This window comes from Panthera leo, chromosome A3 (assembly GCF_018350215.1).
Source record: "Panthera leo isolate Ple1 chromosome A3, P.leo_Ple1_pat1.1, whole genome shotgun sequence".
Taxonomy (NCBI): domain Eukaryota; kingdom Metazoa; phylum Chordata; class Mammalia; order Carnivora; family Felidae; genus Panthera; species Panthera leo.
This window is the reverse complement of record NC_056681.1, coordinates 13,173,181-13,195,250: the sequence shown is the minus strand read 5'-3', so window position 1 is coordinate 13,195,250 and position 22,070 is coordinate 13,173,181. Positions and strand designations below refer to the sequence as shown.

The 22,070-nt window shown below is 53.4% G+C and overlaps 1 long non-coding RNA gene across 2 annotated transcripts; it reads right to left on the bottom strand.

The window, feature by feature from the left end:
* Positions 1 to 791: 791 nt before the first annotated feature.
* Positions 792 to 10,794, bottom strand: LOC122214882. Of its 2 annotated transcripts, none has more exons than XR_006200126.1 (4): positions 10,616 to 10,794; positions 3,388 to 3,812; positions 1,786 to 1,879; positions 792 to 1,596 (listed from the first exon to the last, which is right to left on the bottom strand). It is a non-coding gene; the product is annotated as an uncharacterized LOC122214882 (long non-coding RNA). The 2 variants fall into 2 exon arrangements; XR_006200127.1 differs by lacking the exon at positions 10,616 to 10,794 and adding an exon at positions 5,960 to 6,046.
* Positions 10,795 to 22,070: the final 11,276 nt, after the last annotated feature.

The window sequence follows — 22,070 nt, the reverse complement described above, 5'->3', positions numbered from 1 at the left end:
CCAGAATCCCTAATGAATTCTCCTGAGCACAGCATGCTGCTGCCCCACCTCCCCCACGCCACGTTTCTGGTTGATTCATGAGCAAAGGCACAGAAAAATCCATGGCTTTGGGGGAATAAAGAAGAGTGAGATCATTTCTGCGTTGAGAAATCACTGTGCTCCGATCGTTGTATCTGTTAAGAAAAGAACGATTTCATCTTCCATTTACTCACCTCCTCATTATCTAGATTCAGAACCCTTGCCACTCCCCCTCACCCCCCAGGCCAGAGGTGGGGTCTACACCCCTGCCTGTACCTCCATCCCTGCTGATTTTCCCCAAGAGAGAAAATCCAGCCATGCCTTTCAGGGGGTAGTTGTCTTCGCTAATTGGGACCTATTTTCAATCCCGTGTAGTTTACGTGAAATAAATCTGCAACCCCCGGATAAATGTCATTGCCTCCTGGCCACAAAGAGGCAGCCCCGCATGAGAACTGTGATTGGCTGAGCCCAGCGAGACCCCTTCGTGGCCCTGCCCAGCATGGGTGCCAGGCTTCCCACCAGCTGGGGCACCCTGCTGATCCTTGGGGGGAGAGTCACTTGGCACAGTCATCCCGCTCAATATTGACGCCTTTCGTGGGGTTGCTTAGGCTAATTAAAAGTCACGCTGTGCATGACTTTAATTAGGATTCACATCAGGCCAGGCGAGGCTTTCAAAGGGAGAAGAAACCACAGACTGAACGTTCAGAGGGTGAGGGCAGCAGAGAGGGAGGGAAGGAGGACAGTTTATTTATAACCTTTCCTGCCACACGCACGCTGTGAGGCCAACAGACACGTGTTCCTCTGCCCTTCAGGAGAGGAACCTGTTTGGTTCAAGTCTTCATAAGCTGGGGTTTCTGGGGTTCCCCCTCGTTGGAGCGGAGGCTCGCACACTCACTTCGTTGAAGATGAGGAAGGGTCAGGGTTTGGGGCTACAGCCTACTGTTGGCTCCCGGGGTGGCCACACCCGTGAGGTCCGGCCCCTGGACTCAGGGTGGACCCGGGGTTGACTGTGCACGAGAAGCAGAACCACTACTGTCCGGCAAGGCGGGTGCTCTCTTCAACCAGCTTTGACCTCGGGTGGGTGGTCCCATGTCAAGTGCTCAGCACAGAACTCGACACGCGGGTAGCAGTCATGAGGAATACATCCATTTTGCGTGTTTCTTCCCTTAGGTTCCCGGTGGTTGTGATGTTAGAGACTGGATTCAATTCATGTCTGTACTCTGAGGGTCTGGAAAATGGCTCTTCGTGGTGGCCACACAATATGTTTGCTGCTTACCTCAGGGGGAAATGAGAGGGAATCAGAGCCCATTCCGAACGGGGAGCAATGGGTATCCATGGGAATGCCCTTGGCTGCAATTACACAGCACCTGGCAAACTCCATCTCAGGCTTCAACGACAGTTTCTTGTCTCATATGAACAAGCTCTCTGGAGCCCTGAGATCCTTGGGCTGGTGTGGCAGCAATGTGATATCACCATGGACTCGGGGGTCTTCCCACACTTCTGTCCTACCTTCCTCAGCATATCGGCTCTTTGTCCTCATGGTCACAAGATGGTTGCCAAGATCCAGATCTCCCATCCCTAGAAGGGAGAAAGAGTCAGGGGCAAAAGATTTTGTCATGAGTTTTGTCTGTTTTTTTGTTTTTTTTTTTTTTTTTTTTTTTTTTACAGGGTGGGCAGCCCCCAGCTTATATCTTATATCTCATGAGCCAGAACAGATTCATGTGCCAACTCCCAAACCAATTACTGACAAAGTGGAAAAAGATGTACCATTATGGTTATAGTACAGATTGGTCCTCTACGATTAAGATGGGTTAGGTTCCCTGAGATCTTGAGATCACTAGCTCCTTCCTCCACACAAAATCTGTTTGTAGGAAAGAAAAGAAAGGTGAGGGCTGTTGGGTAAACAACCGACAGTGTCTGTATTACTGTTGCTGTTGCAACTGTTACTAGAAGATTTTGCTAACCCGATGGGAACTTGACCCTTATCGTCAGGTCTACTGTAATGAAGTGAACGGTCACCACACTAGGAGTCACAGAAGACCTGGGGAATAGTCCTGGCCCTCCTGGTAAGTAGGTTCCTTCTTGGCAATAGGACACGGGGATCTTCTCCTTTCCCATTTGACATCATTAGCTGCATGTGCCTCACGAACATAAAGTGGCTGCTGGTGTGCATGCAGCTTAATCTGTGTCCTTCATATAGTGACATCTGATTATGTCTCCTTGGTCACCTGCTTAGCTGTTGAAGGCTGGGAGCTTTTTAAAAGCATGCTATTTAGATTTAGATACCAGAATATTCAGCTAAAAGTGTTGAAAGTAGCCACCCTAGAGTGCAAGAAAATTGGAGCAAAGGGAAGAAGAAAACGCCTCTTCTGTAACAAACCTTCTAAAACTGTGTGATTCATCTGTGTGCACATACCTTTGATTAAATAAATTGAAAAAAATAAGATTGGGGGGTCATCTGTGAAGTGGGTCTACACCCCAACCTTGACCTTACCTGGGGGGAGGGGGAAAAGGCAGTAACTGACCCAGATCCCTCTGCCGCCTGACTCCCATCTCCCCCTCCTCCAGTCCGGTTGCTGCTTCTCAGCTGCAGCATAAAGCCAGAGAAGCGATTTCATCTAATCACCTGGGTCATTTTCTCAAAAATCGGTTTCTTTTTAACTGCTTTTTCATGAGGAACAAAAAGAACATAAGAGGCAGCCAAATTGCTGTCCCTGCTGGCCGTCGCTCTGCAGAGGGGCTGGCCTGAAAGGGGCAAAGGCCTTCCGGGCAGCCTTCAATTTTCAATCCATCTGGAGAGACAGCGGCCTCCGTGCTCCTTTATGAAATGAAATGGCAACTTAGGGAGAGGCAAAATAAATCGGAGGGAAATGCTTTTGACACACGCCAGAGAGCAGCGGCTGACCCGAGTGAGAGGCCCAGAATCAACTTCTATTAACCCCTGTGCTTCAAATTCTTTGAAAGCTCTTCAAGCTCAACTCTTGAAACCAGAAGTCAACTCAGAGGACTGGCCTTTGAGCCCAGCTTGGGTCCTGCCTTGCTGTGTGGCCGAGGAAAAGTCACTCAACCTCTCTGGGCTTCATTTCTGCAGATGTCAAATGAGGTGGGATGATTTCCATTGTCTCAAGAAGACAATAGGAGAAGCAAATAAAACCAAGGTCAATGAGGTCTACCTGCACTTACATGCCCTTGTTATAGGGGGCGGACGTGGACGAGAATGACAACCACAGGGAGGGGCCTGCAGGGGGTGGGGGGCTTTACAGGGAGGGAGGGGCATGCACGGGGTGGGGGGCGGGCACCCGCGGAGGGCTTCCACTCCTGATGTCTGGGAGGGAGAGGCGTGGCTAGTCATTATAGTATTCTTCATACCTTTCCTCCATCAGTTTCTACATCAGTGTTGACACTTCGGGCTGAACGAGGCCACTGTGTAAGGAGCTGTCCTGTGCCTTGTGGGACGTGTGGCAGCATCCCTGGCCTCTACCCGCTAGATACCAGTCGCACCCTCCCCTCCAGGTTCTGACAGCCAAAAGTATGTCTCCGGACACCGCCAAATGTCCCCTGTGTGCAAAATTGTCCTCAGTTGAGTCACCGGTCTAGAAAAGAGAGGACGTATGTCTCAGAAATATCAGATGGCTTCCCCAAAGTCACACGGTCGGTAAATGAGAGGTCCGGCATCCAGCCCTCATCCATCCCGTCCCATCACGTGCTCTCCAAAATCCGTGTCCCTTGAGCGGGTATTTTTACCGCCAGGACCGCAGTAGACTTTCGTCCGACATGAATACGACTGGATACACCTGGCAGAAAATAAAACATGGGACGATTATCTTCAGGTTGACAGCAGATATGAAAGCAAAGATAATGCTAGTAATTAAACATGGACTATGGAAATGCATGTAAATACCCCAGCCGGCCACGCCCCTGCATGGAGCCCCGCCCAGTAGGAGGTGGAGACTCAGAGGGTCTGAGCTCTTCCCTCACTGGGTCTCTGTTGTCTGGGGCCAGTCCACTTGGGCTCGTCTACCCAAGTTGGGGGTGTCTCTGGGGTTTGAATTAGAGTCAGTCATTCCTGCACTTGATCTTCCCTTTGTTCAGTAATTTTAGAGCCTGAGCCACACCCAGTTTTGGGTGCTACCCCACTGTTTTCCAGACAGGAGGGCGCCGCCCTCCCCAGGGCTCCGCAGTAGAGCTGGGACATGGCTGCTCGGTCGGAACCCACAGACCCTGAGGCTCGGATGCTTAAGAGGAAATGTAAGGCCTGAAGAGGCAAATAAACTGTAAGCAAGCCCCTCGCCCCTTGCGAGACGTGGTTCACGTTTCCAGAAGCTGATGGACGGTGCCCTGGACACAGGGCACTGGGTAACTGGAGGGTTCTGTGACAGGGTGGGTCATTAAGTGTTGGGGACGTTCCGATGCGTGGTGTTGTGCCAGGCAGGGCAGGCAGTGGGACGATGAGAACGCTGATGTCTCCTCCAGCCCAATCCTTTCCATATGTTCATGAGCTATGAAAATACTTCTAGTCCAGAACGTGGCTCAGCCTCTCAGTGGGCCTCTGGCTAATTTTTTTTTTTTTTAATTTTTGTTTATTTATTTTTGAGAGAGAGAGAGAAAGAGCACAAGCAGGGGAGGGGCAGAGAGAGAGAGAGGGAGACATAGAATCCCAAGCAGGCTCCAGGCTCTGAGCTGTCAGCATGGAGCCTGATGCAGGGCTTGAACTCACAGATTGTGAGCTCATGACCTCAACTAAAGTCCGACACTTAACTGACTGGGCCACCCAGGTGCCCCGAGGCTAATTTTTTTTAACTAACGTTTGCTAAATGCATCCCAGGTACAGCCAAGCTCGAGGAGCTTTACCATACTGCATCTAAGTCCCCAACAAATTCAGCTGTCCTCATGGAGGGGGACGGAGCACGGAGGACTCAACATGGGTGGGGGTGCTTTAGGGGTGCCTGGGCGCTGGATGCTGGCATGTCGGAATAGGCCAGGGAAGCTCGGAAAACCTGGAAAAGAATGTAAGAAGAATTTGAAGGGTTTCCCAAGCATGAAACAAGGAGGGAGTTCGCCACCCATGCACATGACTGCTGCAAGCTTCCTCGGTGCCCTTGAGGAGTCATTGACCAAACAGCGTCAGCCAAAACAATGGTTAGAAGGACAGGGGCTTGAGCCAGGCTGCCTGGGAGGCATTCACAGCAACCTCACTTACCGGCTGTGCCACCTTGGGTAGGTTACTTAACCTCTCTGTTCCTTAGTTTTGCTGTTTGTAAAATGGAATTATCATAAGGATATATTTTAAGCTCAACCATAGACAATTGCTGTTCCCCGTAGGAAATTGTCAGTAATTGGCAATTTCATATGGTTTAGCCTAATACTCCGTAGGGTTCTGCGAGGGATTGAGTTAATGATTGAAAAATACTGAGAACAGTGCCTGGCACCTAGTAAGCTCTAGATACGTGTCAGGATCACTATTTATAAAACTTTAAAGAAATGTAGAACATCTTTTCCATGTGTTTGCATGGAGCGTTTCCCACCAGTCATTTGCTTAAAAAAAATTTTTTTTTAATGTTTTATTTATTTTTGAGAGAGACAGAGACAGAGCGCGAGCAGGGGAGGGGCATAGAGGGAGACACAGAATCCGAAGCAGGTTCCAGGCTCTGAGCTGTCAGCACAGAGCCCGACGTGGGGCTCAAACTCACGAACCGCGAGATCATGACCTGAGCTGAAGTCGGACGCTTAATCGACTGAGCCACCCAGGCGCCTCGAGAAAGAAAGTTTTAAAGTCGTTGCATTAAATATGGACTGGATATTATGAGTACTTTCAGAGATTTTTTTTTTTTTTTAAGAGAAATTTTGACTGGGCCGTTCACTGACTTAAGGTCTTGGCTGAGTTCCTAGGCCTCTCTGTGCCTCAGTTTCCTCATCCGGAAGACGGGGAGGATCCTCGTACCTGCTTCGCGGGGCTGTGGCGAGACGATTAACAGACAGAAGCAGGTAGAGACTCGTGGCACATGATGAAGAGCCAGGTAGATGCCAGCTGTTGCTGTTTGGGGTGTTATTTACTTATCACCATGGCAACTGACTTTGCATAAGAGGCACTCCACTGCCAAAGGGAGAAATTGATCTGTCCCTGATTTCAGGAAAAGTTCACGAAACAGAACATTCTTGGATAAGATAGCCCCAAAACATTAAAAACCACGTCCTCCTGTGAATAATTGCACCGTACCAACAGACTACGCTATGGAGAGACGGCATCACCACGGAGAGAGATCAATCCAGGAAGGCTTCCCGAAGGAGGGAGTTCTCGGCCCGTCTCAAAGAGATTCAGAGCGGGATCGGAGGAGAGCTAGGCCAAGGGCGCCCAGAGAGGAAAGAAGGATGGCGGAAAACCCAGCAAGTTGTAGTTGGCAGATCTCGCATTAACGATGGGATCAGGACATGGGCCCATCTCCTGGCAAGGGGCCATCAGCACTTGTCAACGCCCTCCGGTGTCCCCCGGCAAGAGACAAATCAGAAATCACAGGTGCACGCAGTTGAGGACATATTATGATCATGTCGGGGCCGGGCATCTGCCTGAGCGTTACAAATGTTTATGAATATTAATAACCGTTTGTTCCCAAAGGACCACAAATCAGTTAATTAGGGCCCTGTCAACCTGTTTATATTATCTATAAATGAAAACCCATCAGCAGCCAAACATGAAATTAAGCGGGCCGTGTGTGGGCCGCCACCGTTTCTGGATAAATTGCGCACAGCCAGCTCCCCCCCGAGTCCCCGCCCTTGGCAGGGAGGTGGGTATTTCTCTTCCCTGCCCGTGTTTTATTCGAGTCAGTGGTTCCTGGAGGCACATGATAGATGGTGCCTTGCGTGTGGCTTTGCGGCGTGAGGGGCGGGGGTGATTTAAGACCGCCGGTAAATTAGCTGCAATCCAGAGTCTTGGAAAAGACGGAGAATACCCATAAATCAATGCTCCATAGACAGGTAATCAGGCCCCCAACCCGGACGCCGATCACCACAGGCCTGGGTCCATCCGTCTCCTTCCTGGAGCGATAGCACTGGGGTCGGGGTCTGGTTCGTGTTCCATCCGGACAGCTCCACATCAGGGGTCTTGGGCACGTTGTGTAGAACAAGCCTCGGAAAGTTCTAACAGAGACCGAGACTGAGGCAGAGAGAGGGAGAGAGTCATTGGACAACCAGCGAGCGCGGGCTCTGTGCTCGGAGCCCAGAGACAGAGACAGGGGCGAGCAAAACGGACCAAAGTGGGGCCACACTGACAGGAGCAGGGAAAGATCCAGACCGCAGCACGCCGTGATCTGACAGAGGTCAGAGACCCAGACGCTCGCCTCATTACCCAGGTGGTTCCTTCCGGAAAACCTCCTTGTGAGGCAAATTCTTGTGATATTTTTTCCTTTGGGTCAAGAGACGGTGGTGTCCTGATCACATCGATGCTAAAACAAGACCGAAACCCGTGAAGTTGCATTAAAATGGGCCCGATTACTTGGAGAGTTAGCACAGAAGACGATCGAACCAGTGAAAATTGAACAGGGAAAATCCACCGGCCCACTGGTGAAAGTCGTGGAAAACGGGGGCCATATGTACGGGTCCCGGAGCGGCCTCCCTGGTTCATCCCCCAGCTCCGCCACTCACGGGCCGTGTGACCTTGGCCACGGTACCCAAGCCCTTTATGCCTCAGTTTCCTCATCTGCAACGTGAGGTGATCCTAGGTTTGACCACTGGGGAGGGTCAGAGGCGTTCCTATATGTGAAGTGCAACGTCCTGCCTCTCTGGGTACTTGCCTGCCTGAAGAGAAGCAGGTGAGGAGCCCACAGTCTATAGAGATTGGCTCTCGCTCCCTCCCGAGCTGGCTGTGCAAATGTGGGAGCTTCCTTAACCTCTCTGTTCTTCCACTCTCTCTGTTTCCCCTTCTGGCGGGTGGCGAGTGAATCTAACGAGCCGTGTTTGGCCACAAGGATGCGGACCGTGCCTTTACCTCGGAGGATGGCTTACTCGGTTCTGCCTGTGCTCCTACCAAAGTGCAAGGTGCCTACGGGGATGTGCTCCCTCCATCCGTGGCCTGTGACTCTGCGGTCGGCCCGCGACCTTCTGTCCTGCGCGGCAGAGCCCGTAAGTCCTTGCCGCCCTCCACGACGGCTAAGTCCTGCTGGCATCCGGCCCCTAAAGGAGCTGTCAGCGGGAGGTGACAGCGACCGTAATTCTGTTTTTCTTATTACAGAGCGCCGGTCATTTCTGTCTGAGTGGCGCTGAGTGACGGGTGTGATTTAGGAATCTCATGGAGGGATTAGGGAGGTGAAGCATTTTCCTCTGAGGCCCATCCTGGCCGCAAACAAGTTTCTGTGGAGGATGCTGATAAAAAGCAAATTATTTTATTCTGTTCACAATCAATTCCAACTCCAGGCTGCAGAGTCCCCCAAGAAATAAGGTATTAACACTTCTCGTGTGGAGCTGAATTCTTCAAGGAATAGTAATCCTTAAACAGACGGAGGAGGAGTCGTCTTCAAAGCATTAAAACCCAGCGGTGTGCTCCCGGCCCGTCCTTCTTCACCAGCCATGCGGCGCCTGGATGGATTTGGGGTGAGAAATGAATTCAGACCGCATTTCGCCGGCGAGGAAAGGGTTGCCCCCAGGGGCCATTCCTCATACCCAGGGGAGGAATTTGTGCAGCAGGGTCCTTGGTCTGTGTCGTGGGCGCTGGGTCTTCCTGACCATCAGGGTCTATTCCGCCAACTGGTGACAACACCACGTCCTGTTTGGTGGGAACACCCCTCCCCCGCACTCAGTCCGTGTGGTTTGGGTGGGGCTGGGTCCATCCCTGGGTCCAGGAAGGGGCACGTTGACCCGAGGCCTGGCCCATCCCTTGCGCGGCCTCGGTCGCTGGCAGGGTGTGGCCACGTGACCCGGTTGGTCCAATCAGAGTCGAACCTGGGATCTTAGCTGCCCCGACGGGAAAGGAGACCGTTTTCTTGCCAAGACAGTTGCCGTGAGGGCAGAATAAAGGCCCCAGGTTGCTTCTCATTATCATTGCTGTCAGTCAGGAGTGAAGCCAACCAGGAGGCAAGCAGAACTGAGAGATGAAGGGAAACAGAGCCACATTTCCAGATTGCAGGCCACTGAAACCCTGGATCCAGCTGTACCTGAAGCTGCAAATGCCTCAGGCTTTCATTTACATAAGCTAACATACTCCTTTCATTTCAGTCTTTTTAAGTTTTTTTTTTAATCTTTATTTATTTTTGAGAGAGAGACAGAGCGTGAACAGGGGAGGGGCAGAGAGAGGGAGACACAGAATCAGAAGCAGGCTCCAGGCTCGGAGCTGTCAGCACAGAGCCCGACGCGGGGCTCGAACTCACAAACTGCGAGATCATGACCTGAGCCGAAGTCGGACGTTCAACTGACTGAGCCACCCAGGCGCCCCCATTTCAGTCTTTTTGATTTGGGTTTCTGTCACTTTCAGTCGGAAGAATCCTGACGAAATGTCTCCTCGAAAGATGCCATCTGCTGCGGGGCACTGGTCTAGCCCAGAGCTTCTGTCAAAGGTGACACCCAGAGAAAATGCCCCTCCCTTTGCTTGGTCAGACACACATCAGGCTGGGCCCCTCAGACCCTTTGCTTTTCTTCTTTCTCTCTCTCTCTCTCTTTTTTAAAAAGTGTACTTATTTTGAGAGACAGAGAGAGAGCGTGAGTAGGGAAGGGGCAGAGAGAAAAGGGGGGAGAGAGAATCCTAAGAAGGTTTCACCCTACCAGCACAGAACCCAGTGAGGGCCTCGAACTCGTGAACCGCGAGATGGTGACCTGAGCCGAAACCAAGAATCAGACGCTTCACGGACTGAGCCACCCAGGTGCCCCCTTTTCGTCTCTTAAGTCCGTGTTCCAAACTCAGAGAGCATGAGTCCGTCCTGATCAACCCCTCCTGTGTGCAAATGAACTCTATCTTCCCTCGACTGACCCAAAAGCCCTCGCAGTTACTGCTTCTGACCTAACCCATCCGACTCCGAGAGGTGCTTTGTCCACAATCACACAACTGAAAAACCAGTGCTCAACACGGGCCTCCGTGGCGCATGGTGAGTGTTCTCGAAATATTCGCTAGGCAGATGAATCACCAGAAAGACTAGAAATCAGGCCTCCAGTTTTCTCGGGCCTCGACCGGGTCACGTCCCCAGAATCGTCATGCTCCGAAAACAGCTTCAATGCCGGTACGGAGAACAGACCAAGCTACCGACCCCAGTTTCTCCGTATCAGCTGCTGCTCCTGCAAAATATACTCTCACGTCCTCACCTAGGAGGCTTCAACGTCGGGTTTAAAATGTACTTTTCTCCACGTTAATTTTCTTTGCTTCCCTGCCTCCTTCTCGGCGAGGCTGGCTCAGGCCACCCCCTGCCCTTGTCCCCCCCCCCCTCCCCACCCCACTTTAGCTTCCCCACAGCGTTTGCCACCAGCTGGTGCAACGATTCACTTCAGATGTATTCCGTTTATCGCCAGCCCCAAGAGAACAGACCTTTTGTTTGCGGTTCAGCTCCTAGAAGACCTTCTGGCCCGGAGCAGATGCGCCATGAAAGTTTGTTGACTGAATCAATGAATGGATGAAACTTACTTGCTGACTTAGGTGATCTCTGTTTTTGTTTTTGTTTTATTCCCATGCCGTCCAAACAAGAATCGGGGGCCGCTCCTTTCTGTCCCTAAGCCTCCCCCATTGTCTTGCTGCTTCCAGAATAACAGATCCCGTCACTGGTGCCAGACGATAGCCGTCCTTAGCCCCCGTGCGCCGGTTGGTTTTCCTCCTAGAAGCAACCGCCGGAAAGGGTGTCTTGTGTCCAGTGGCTGTCGGCTGGGATGCGGCCCCGCTGAAACCGGGCCCTCTGCGGGTTGCTATGGCAACACTGAACAGGGAAGGCCGGCTCTTCCCCCATCGGAGCGCGTGGCGGGGCAGATGAGGCGTCTCGGGGACCTCATCAGCGATTCCAACCAGCGGCCCCCGGAAGTTTCCCGCTCGCACCTCTCTGCCCACTTTTTCACTGAGCTCTGGAGGCGACTGTGAGGGTCATTTCGGGTCCTCGGGCCTGTGGCGTGTTTTACAGTCTGCGGGATACAAGAAACCATTTATCGGACACCTGTTGTGCACGTGGGCCTGAGGACGGCCTTTTCCCCAGAAGAGAAGAGGTGGAGTGGGGTCGCCAAGAGCATATGTTCTTGGAGCCTTGCTGTCTGGGTTCAAATCTCAAGACCGTTGTCTTGCTCTGTGCGGGGGTTTTAAGACCTGTGTGTGAATTCTTTAACACTCCTTCCCCTCGAAGTAGACTTTAACTCCCCTTCCACGGACTATCAATGCGTTGTCTTCAGGGACAGAATGTGCTGGAAGTGACACCGGAGATTTCTGAAGCCTGGTCAAGAAAGGTGGTACGGATTCTGCTCTTACCCCCCCCAGGCCCTCCTTTGGGCTCGTACCTTGGGAGGCCTGAGCCACCCTGTCATCTTCAGATGACGCTGCACAGCGGAGCAAGGACAGGCTGACCCTACCCAAGGCCAGCTCAAATCTCAGCTGTGTCGGCGGAATAACTGTTATTGTCTTATGACACTAAGTTCTGGGGCATATAGAACCCAAACAGGACACAAAATTGGAAAAGTGACAAACTATGAGACGTCGCTTTCTTCCTTATGGGAACAGTGCCTGTGATTCCTTCACAGAGTATTGAGGGGGTTGGTGTGTTAACAAAGCACCCTGGACACATGGAGAGAGTCTAATGGCCATCGGTGTGATTCAGCAAGCCAGGATCAGTATAACCCAGTGATCCAGGATCAGTGTAACCCAGCGAGCCAGGATCAGTATAACCCAGTGAGCCAGAGTCAGTATAACCCAGTGAGCCAGGATCAGTGTAATCCAGTGAGCCAGGATCAGCATAATACAGTGAGCCAGAGTCAGTATAACCCAGGGGGCCAGGATCAGTGTAATCCAGTAAGCCAGGATCAGTATAATCCAGTGAGCCAGAGTCAGTATAACCTAGTGAGCCAGGATCAATGTAACCCAGTGAGCCAGGATCAGTGTAACCCAGTGAGCCAGAGTCAGTATAACCCAGTGAGCCAGGATCAGTGTAACCCAGCGAGCCAGGATCAGTATAACCCAATGAGCCAGAGTCAGTATAACCCAGTGAGCCAGGATCAGTGTAACTCAGTGATCCAGAGTCAGTATAACGGAGAGAGCCAGGATCAGTGTAATCCTGCAAGCCAAGGCAGAGGACCCTTCTGCCTGGTCTGGGAGTGAGCAGAAGCATGGTGTTCGGAAGGCAGATGCCCTCCTCGTGTGTTGCAAGGGATCTGTAGCTGAAGTTCCTAGAGTCTTCTACGGAAACTAACATGAACTGGGTAGGACACACAAAGGAAAAGCAACGGAGAAGGGAATCTCTCTTCCATTCATGTTTCCCAGGCTTCCCGGCTCCCATCCCCAGAGGCCTGAAGCAGGGGGAGCCGTTTCTCCGGGGGCTTCTGGAGGTTGTCCCTTCATACACGGCACGCGTGCAAGATACACCCATCCGTATGTAAACAAGACAGAAAGGCAGAGAGAGAAGAGAGAAAGTCAAGGGAAGGGAAGAAAGGAAAAGGAAAAGAAAATCGGAAAGAGCTCCACGAGGACGGGGACCACTTCTTTCCCCGCGAGACTTCGGCGTCAGTCTCGGCACTGGCCCCGGGTTCATGGCCAACAAATCTGGGAGGAGGGGACACAGCCCTCTTCCATCCACGTGGCAGCATCTGCGGACACTGCCCTGCCCTTGGCTTGCCTTTCTCTCTTTCTTCAGCTCGGAGGCACGTCTTCTCGGCACACCCAGAGCCGCCTCGTTCTCCGATGGACAGAGGCCGCTGTGTGGCCGCACCGCGGTGGATCTCACCGGCTGTCCCTGGTGGAGACGTGGTGACTTTGGTGCTGAGCTCTTGCGGCTCCGGTCAGAACCACGACGCACGTCGCGTTCGGATGTTTTGAACACCCGTGGACACACCTCCGTCTCCGTTCTTTGTCTCTCAAAGACAGAGACTGTCCCTCCTTATCTCTGTGTCTGTCATTTTCCCGTCTCCTGTGTCTCTTAGGAGCACAGGCCGGAGGAGCTAGAAGACTTCTGACGACTTGTATGTTATCATGTGCGTCCGTGGACATCAAGGAAGGCTTCTTGGAGGAGGGGCTGGGCCTGGAAAGTAGGGTCGGGGCAGCCATAGACGGGCAGCAAGGACCCTGGCTTGAAACCCACCCCCTTCCTCAGACGAGAATGTCGAAAAGACCAGCTCCGCGAACAGCCCTCCCCACCCCATACAGCTGGTCCCCAGCCTGAGCTCCAAAATTCACACAAGGATTGTCTCTCATCATAGCAGCTGGCAGGCAGCGGCTGTAGGAATATTGTCACACATACTGCAGGAGAAAATGAAGGAAGGACATTTTCAGTTCAGAGCTCAGACCCCAGACCACAGACTCTCCCTTCCCTTGCTGCCTGCTGGTGTGGAGCTGGGTGGATTAGTCCAAATACTCAACGGACGTTGGCCGTGGCTCTGGAGTACGTCCCGGAGGGCCTTCCGGTCCCTGGGCCTCACATGACCGCTTCATTCGCTGGAGCGTGGAGAGGCCTGGGGTCCAGGGGCCAGCGCGGTGGGCTAGTCGCTCTGGGACTCAAAACGTTAAGACCCCATGTGGCCCTGCTTGCGGGTAGAGGTTCGAGCCTCCGCTCCAGCACACCGTGTGCCCTACAGAGAGTCTGGCCCTCTGGGGAAATGGAGGTTCAGAGACTTTCCCGGGGGAGACCCGAGCTTGATTCCAGAGGACTCAGGCTGATTGCAGGGAGGCCAAGCCCAGGCAACAGGAAGGAACTGTCAGCATTAAAAATGTAACTAGAAATCTGCTTTTTAGCATCTCTAGCGAAAGCTTGGGTCCGAGGGCCTGATTAGTGACCACTCACTAGAGCTGTGTCGTGGGCCCCCTACAGCCTGGGCTCTGTGGCTCGTCACGGTCCTCACCCCGCCCTGTTGCCCTGTGTACGGGCCCACCTCCCTCTTTGCCCAGTTGTGCCGCTGGCCTGGCCCTCGATGGCACTCCAGTTTATGCCCCTCCTTTAGTGTGCAAACAATGGTCACACACCTTTTCTGACTTAGCTCTCTCCGCACTCCTGGGATCTCCGCACACGATGATACAATTTTCTGATGGGGGCAGAGAGACTCAGAGAGGTAGAGATGCCCTCGCGGCCAAGCAGGTCACTCCCTACATGAACTGGAGATTCCTCCCCTGAGATGCACCTTGCTGCCAAAAGGGCCCTCCCAGCTGTGTGGAGACTGTGAGGGGACAGACCTCAGATGGGAGATAATCTGGGGCAAGGGGCTCAAGGGGTCAAGACCAGGGTCAAAGCTAGCCCCAGGGCAGGAGAGGGGGCTGGGCACAGTGCAACAATTTCTATTTTATTTTATTTTATTATTTATTTTATTATTTATTTTATATTTTATTTTATTTTATTTTATTTTATTTTATTTTATTTTATTCTATTCTATTTATTTTTTAAATTTACATCTAAATTAGTTAGCATCTAGTGCAACAATGGTTTCAGGAGTAGATTCCTTAGTGCCCCTGACCCATTTAGCCCATCCCTGCTCCCACAACCCCTCCAGTAACCCTCAGTTTGTTCTCCATATTTCTGAGTCTCTTCTGTTTTGTCCCCCTCCCTGTTTTTACATTATTTTTGTTTCCCTTCCCTTATGTTCATCTGTTCGGTCTCTTAAAGTCCTCATATGAGTGAAGTCATATGATATTTGCCTTTCTCTAATTTTGCTTAGCACAATACCCTCCAGTTCCATCCACGTAGCTGCAAATGGCAAGATTTCATTCTTTTTGATTGCCGAGTAATACTCCATCGTTTGTGTGTGTGTGTGTGTGTGTGTGTGTGTGTGTGTGTCTGTGTGTGTGTGTGTGTGTATGTGTGTGTCTACACCACATCTTCTTTATCCATTCATCCATTGATGGACATTTGGGCTCTTTCCATACTTTGGCTACTGTTGATCATGCTGCTATAAACATGGGGTGCACGTGCCCCTTCGAAACAGCACACCTGTATCCTGTGGATAAATGCCTAGCAGTGCAATTGCTGGGTCATGGGGTGGTTCTATTTTTAATTTTTTGAGGAACCTCCATACTGTTTTCCAGAGCGGCCGCACCAGTTGGCATTCCCACAATGCAACAATTTCTAATAGCTTCTAGAGCTCCGGAGACAATGACCCTTGGTGGTTACGTGTGGTGCCAAGAAAGGACAGAAAAAGGACAGAGACACATGCCGAGAGAGATGGAGAGACACAGAGAGAGAGAGAACTGCCCAGAGGTCAGAAGACACAGAGGAAGAGACCCAGGGCAGAGAGGAGAGAGCGTTCCAGAGAGAACCAGGGAGAGACGGAGGGGCGGGCTGCCGATCGCGGGAGCTACAGCAAGCGGGGAGGCATCGGGTTCCGGGGCTGCAGGGTGGCGAGACCGATCCCCACAGAGGCTGCTGCTTCTTCCTCTGGAGCCAGGCGCCAGTGGCCCAGCTGTGGGCACCGGCCCAGCCCCCGGACTCCCAGGAAGCCAGGAGCCGCAGCCCGGTGGCCAGCTCGGGAGTCCCGCGGGGCCTCCTCTGTGCCCAGCCCGTCTGTCTGCTCTGTCTCCCAAGCTGTCCGTCTCCTGCGAAGAGCGGCGGCTGCCCTCCTTCTTGCCCTCCTCGTGGGCAGGGGACCCAGCCTGGGCTCCTGCCCGGAGGGGCGTGGGGGAGGTATGGGAGGTGCTCACCCGCGGAAGGCTCCAGGCCCGAGCACTGCACTCTCAGAACAGACACCCTCCCCGGGAAGTGAGAGGGAACAGATGTGCTTTTGTGGTCTCCATGGAGATCCGTCAACCTGGCAACCTCGATGGGCGCTGGGCCTGGGCTTCGAAGCTTTTGTCTTCCCAGAGGCTCTCTCTGAGCGCGAACACTGAGAGCAGATCTCGGCCAGGCGTCTACAGGGGCCGGGGCTTCCCTCCCGGCTGCCAGGTCACCCCAAAGCAGGGGCAGATGTTGGGCGGGGGGCCCTTGGTGAGCTCTGTCTGGTTAAAGAAGGTTCGGCTCTACCTTTCGTGTTTCCACTCGCCGGGAGGAAACGCGCGGCTGCCAGCTCCGGTTACTGTATGAAGGCCCCCCAGGTCTGGCCTGGAAGAAAGTGATGAAAGAACAAGGCTGGCACGTCTCGAATGTGTCACAAAAAGCACGTCGGAGAGGCCGAGGCAGATAATCGGGGGAGCGCGTGGCCGTTCATTCAACCGGTCAGCAAACAGCAGAGCCCCTGCTGGGTACCAGCCGTGGACGACCCCAGATCCAGCTCTGCTCTCACGTTGCTGACACGCGTGGGAGAGATGGACGCTTAACACCCTGGCAAATGACTCGAGCCAGGGAAACAAGACGAAATCTTGGACGGGAGAGTGGGCAGGGTGGGTGGGCGTATGTCGCAGAGGGCATGCCAGTAAAGCCGTTCCAAGCAGGTGACACATGAGCGGGGTCCTGAATGAGAAGGAGCAGCTAAACGAGGAGTGCAGGGAAAGGTATCCAGGAGGTGGGAACAGCCAGCGCAAAGGCTCAGAGTCTACCCTCTTTGGAATCGACAGCATTCACCAACCAGAATTGTTCTCATCCACTCGGGATGCTTCTTGGCTTCGTGAGGATGGGGGTGAAGCCCTTCCCTCCGGTCAGACCTTATAAGATGTCCTTTCTCTTCTAGAGGGCAGGGCAGTGAAGGGTGCAGGGAGACCCATGGGGCTCCCCCTCTCATCCACTGGCCTGAGAACCACCTGTCGTACCTTGAAGCCACAGGGCGGAGGCTTCCTGTGACGTCACTGTAGGTCTGTGTTTCCCAAAAGGGAGCATTCACACCCCCCCACCCCGCCACCCCAGCTGCATGCCTGTGGGGCGATTAGATCTGTCTCCTCAAACCACTTTACATCAGCTGCCTTGCAAAGTCAACCTGGTCCTTGGAAATAATAATCATGACATTGTAGCTAGAGCTTTTATTTCTGATAAACACTCATAGAAATTAAAATAACAATTAAAAGTGTGCATCTGGGCACCACCTGAAGTCCACCCACGGATGACCCCTTGAGAATCCTGCCCCTAAGGTCACGCACGACTGAAGCTCAGAGATTTGTACAAAACCAGGCAATTAGCGACCCCGCACATTCCCACGTTCTCTCCTGTCCTCCGGGCTGGCTCGTTCCCAGCTGCCAGTCGGAAAGTGGCTTCATGGCCCAGGCCACTTAGTTCTCAGAGACAGGACTCGGTGCTCCCTGATTTCTCTGTCTCCCTCCTCCTTCCTCCCTTCCCCTCCCTGCCCCTCTCCCTCCCCCTGCTTCTCCTCCCCTCCTTCCTTTCCTTCTTCCTTCCTCCTCCTCCCACTGTCTCCCCTTTCCAGAGCGCTGAGATACCAAACAGGTTTTCAGACCTCAGCTCTGCCTAATCCACTTATTCTAACTCAGTCTTTCCTGGTGAAAACCCCATTCATTTCATCCTCTTCTCAGTAAGGGAGTGGAAAGATCCTCGTTCCTTGTGGCCCCTGCCATCAGCTCCGCCCCCAATCACCTCCATCAGAATCTTCAGGGAGGATTAATGTATGCATTCATTCATTCGACAGTATTCGTTGAGAACTCAGATGGGCCCCCCCGCCCCCCGGGTGGCTCAATGGGTTAAGCGTCTGATTTCTTGATTTCAGCTCAGGTCATGATCTCACTGCCTGTGAATTCAAGCCCTGCATTGGGCTCTGCGCTGACAGCTTGGAGCCTGTTTGGGACTCTCTCTCTCTTGCCTTCTCTCTCTCTGTCCCTCCCCCAACTCACGCTCTCTCTCTCTTTCAAAATATATAAAGAAAACTTAAAAGAAAAAAAAAAAGGAGAGCTCAAATGAGCTCTTTGAGTCAGATTCTGCTCAAGTCACTAGAGACAAAGCAATGAACAAAACAAAAATCCTGCCCCAGTGGGACTTCTCTTCTACCAGGGGAAACATACTCCACAAGCAAACAAAGATAGAGTTTGAAGCAAAAATGAATGAATGAATGAACGATCCTTCCGATTTTCCAGGCAAATTCCTTTTCATCGTTCAACACCTGGCTTCACTCCGCTCTCCCCTGGTAGCCCTCCCAGCCCCCGTGGCTGATGCTTGTCCCGGTCCCCCCAGGCACCTGACAGGAGGCATCACAAAGAAGTATCAGGAGCGCAGGAGACGTTCGGTGAATGAAAACAGATGAGCAAGCATGTGTTTGTGTTCAGAAAGTATAATTGGGGATATGCTCGCGTTTACATGCACCGGATGACGAGTGGGTACATTTGTGAGCTTGTTAATGGATGAGGCTGCATATGTGGGTGTGTGTTTGTGCAGTGAGTTATACGTTGTGGATTAGAACGATGTTGTCTTGGGGCGCCCGGGTGGCTCAGTCGGTTGAGCGACCAACTTCAGCCCGGGTCATGATCTCACGGTTCGTGAGTTTGAGCCCCGCGTTGGGCTTCTGTGCTGACCGCTCGGAGCCTGGAGCCTGCTTCGGATTCTGTGTCTCCCTCTCTCTCTGCCCCTCCCCTGCTCACACTCTGTCAATCTCTCACTCAAAAAAAGCTGTTGTTTTCAGCAAGGGCACACTGGCTTCCTGGGGGTCTAGACATGCAGAGCAGAGATAGGTTTCTGTCCAGGACTCGGGAGGAGAAGGGAGGGGAATGAAGGAGGTGAAGCTTCCAGAAACAAAAATAAAAACAAAACTCTGCCCACCTGCCCGGGGAGCTTGTGTTCCTCCTTCTGGGTCCCTGGTTCCATCACGAAGGGTCCCCACGTGCGATCACCGTCTATGCTGAGGACATAGGGCTGCCCCCTTCTCTGTTCAGACCTTGCTTGGAAAAGGCCATGACAGCCTGAGGGGAGTTTCCCCCGAAGGAAGGGGCCTGAGGGAGGCGGAGCCTGGAGCCTGGTACGAGCCGCCTGGGCCTCCCCGGCTCCGCGGCTGTGAGCCCTGTGTTGCTGGATAAACCACTTGGCTTCTCAGCCGTCTCATCCCCATCACAGGCCATCACGGGTGTGATAAAAGCACCCAGCTCAGAGGATTTCGAGGAAAATGATAGGTATTGATTCCCGCAAAGCACTTAAGCAGTGCCCTGAACACACTCAGTCCTCGGTGACACGGGGCATCCACGACACCCTATCATGGGGCAAACCTTCCACACTCTGACCCCGGCCTCGTCCTTGAACGCCCACCCTCGTCCTTGAACACCCACCCTCCTGGTTCCCGTGAGCCTGTGTGCAGGCTGCCCCTGGGGCTTTCCCGGTCTCGCCCCCTTCTCTTCTAGTTCTCCTGACACTTTCCTCGGATCAGGTCTCTGTTTTCACTGGTGCCACGGCTGAGGGCTGACCCTGGCTACTATCTTGGTCCCCCGGAGACCGGGTCCCTGCGCTGCCCACACAGGGTAACCCTGCCTGCGTTCGGTCCTATCACTCTCCTTCCCGACACCCCCACTCCGTCCTCCAGGAGCAGAGCCCCACGGGCTCCCTTCTGGTGGTCCCCATCCCCCCTCACCGTCCCGGGAGGCCCGACCACCCCCGATGTGTCTCCTCATTCCTGCCAGATGCCTCCAGGAAGCCATGGGCCCTGCCACCCCCAACGCAATGCTGGGGCCCATGCAGACACCTGCTCAGAGGTTCCAGCCAGTCCCGTGTGATTGTGCCAGGGACCCCAACCCCCTCTGCCCTTTGCTGACCAAATCTTCAGTCCCTAGAGCTGCGGTGGCGGAGGCTGCCTTACAAGTGCCAGTCTATTCACGTGTTGTGTTTTTACGTAAAGACAAGGGGTGCCTGGGTGGCTCTGTCAGTTGAGTCAGTTGGTGACTCTTTTTTTTTTTTAATGTTTATTTATTTTTGAGAGAGACAGAGACAGAGCGTGAGCAGAGGAGGGGCAGAGAGGGAGGGAGACACAGAGTCTGAAGCAGGCTCCAGGCTCCGAGCTGTCAGCACAGAGCCCGACACGGGGCTCGAACTCACGAACCGCGAGATCACCACCTGAGCTGAAGTCGGACGCTTAACCGACTGAGCCACCCAGGCGCCCCCAGCCTGGTTTTCTAAATATTCGATGTATTTAAACTAAGCAAACACACACGCACAGAAACACAGCTCCCTGATTTCTCCCACCCTCTTCGCCTGGTATCGAAGGCCCTGGAGCACCCGCCCCCTCCCCCCGTGCTGGGACACACCTGCTCGCGCGGGTTCAGCCCTCCACACATCCCCGTTTTTCCCGGCCCGTGCTGGAATCTTTTATCTCTCCTAAAGGCCAGCAGTGACCCCTTCAAGGATAAGCTGCCCGTGGCCACCTCCTCCAGGAAGCCCTCCCAATCCAGCAAACCCAAATGCTGACTTCCTCAAGACCCAGCATGGACTAGATCAGCAGTTTCGGAGGCCGTCTGGAGCATGGGCCTTTGGTTCCTCTGGGAAACGGGGAATAAAAGGGCCTCCAGGACCCAGGACTTCGCACCCTCAGATCCAAGCAAGCCCCTCTGGGCCGTCCCACTCTGCCCCTGCCCTGAACCCCGAGTCCACCACCCAGAGCCACCCCAGAGAACCTGCTGCCACCCCGGTGCTGAGCACGAGGACAGGAGCCCACGAAGTTCCCGTCAGCCTGTGGTCAGCAGGGCCCTGATTCAGCAGAAGAAAAGCCAAGGTCAGCGGATGGTTGGCAAATGCTGCCGTTTGCTGTGGCAATGACCGATTCCTCCTGGGTATGCCTGCACTAAATCGCCCGCAGTGGTTTCAGAACACCCACGACAGGTTAGGAAGCAAAGCCCCGCTCGGCTGCCCGGAGCTTCCTGGAAGAGCTGTCAGCTGTGATGTCTGTGGGTGACGACACCCCCGTCCCACTGCGCAGGCGAGGCCGGCCTGGGGGCCGCTATCTCCCACACGGCCCCAGGACACGTCCGGGCCCACCATGGGGCCTTCCCCCCAGTGACCCTCAGTCAGGGGCTTCTTCCAGCCTTGTCGCCTCCTAGTCGTGTGTCTGTGGGCAAGTCACGTGGCCTCTTGGAGCCCGAGTGCCTCCATGGGTCAAATAGGGATCATTGCCGAGTCACCGAGGGGAATGAATTATTTATGACACGTAGAGGTGCTCAGAGCAGAGCCGGGCCCGTAGTAAATTCTGGACAAATGCCGTTTATTGTTATTTTCCCAACGCGTCAGCCGCCCCTTGATGGTTTCGCGAGCCTCATTTACATCTCTGCGTCTGGCTTTCGTGACAGCTGTGCCTGTCTCTAGTTTTATCTCGTGATTTTTTAAAAAGTGGCACAGATCCCACTTGGAGTTATTTATAGTAGGGTAGAAATTACCCTATGTATCCGCATTCAGAACTGAAAGCCCGGTGCCATTTGGAATAAGTAGAAACTAACACAACGTAAACGCCGCTGCGGTATCCTTCAGGGCCCCGAGCCGGAGGCCTGCGCTCCCCGCTCTCCGGCGGAGGAACGGGCTGGCAGGTGGGGGACAGGAGCGAACGGCGGGTGGACAGGGGCTCGCACTCAGGGTCTCAGGGAGCCACCCGCACTCCGTGTTCGTGGCAGCGTCATCCACGATCGCCAAGACACGGAAACGGCGTAAAAGTCTGCCGACGGATGAATGGATAAAGAAAATGTGGCTTATGTATACCGTGGAATATTATTCAGCCATCAAAAAGAAGGAAATCCTGCCAATGGAGACCATACGGATAAACACGGAAAACGCTGTGGCGAGTGGAGTAAACCAGACCGAGAAAGGCAAATCCTTCATGCGGGATCTCACGTTTATGTGGAATCTAAACAAAAAAAACTAGTCAAACCCATAGAGACAGAGGGGACAGTGGTGGTTGCCAGGGGCTGGGGGGTGGGGAAAACGGGTGGCTGTTGTTCAGACGACCACAACTTTAGTTTGGAGGGTGAATAAGCGTTAGAACGGGCACCGGGTGCCTGCGGTTGATAATATCGTATTGTAACATCTGCAAGGAATTTGGATCGCAAGCACGGACGTCCACTTCCTCATCGGTGA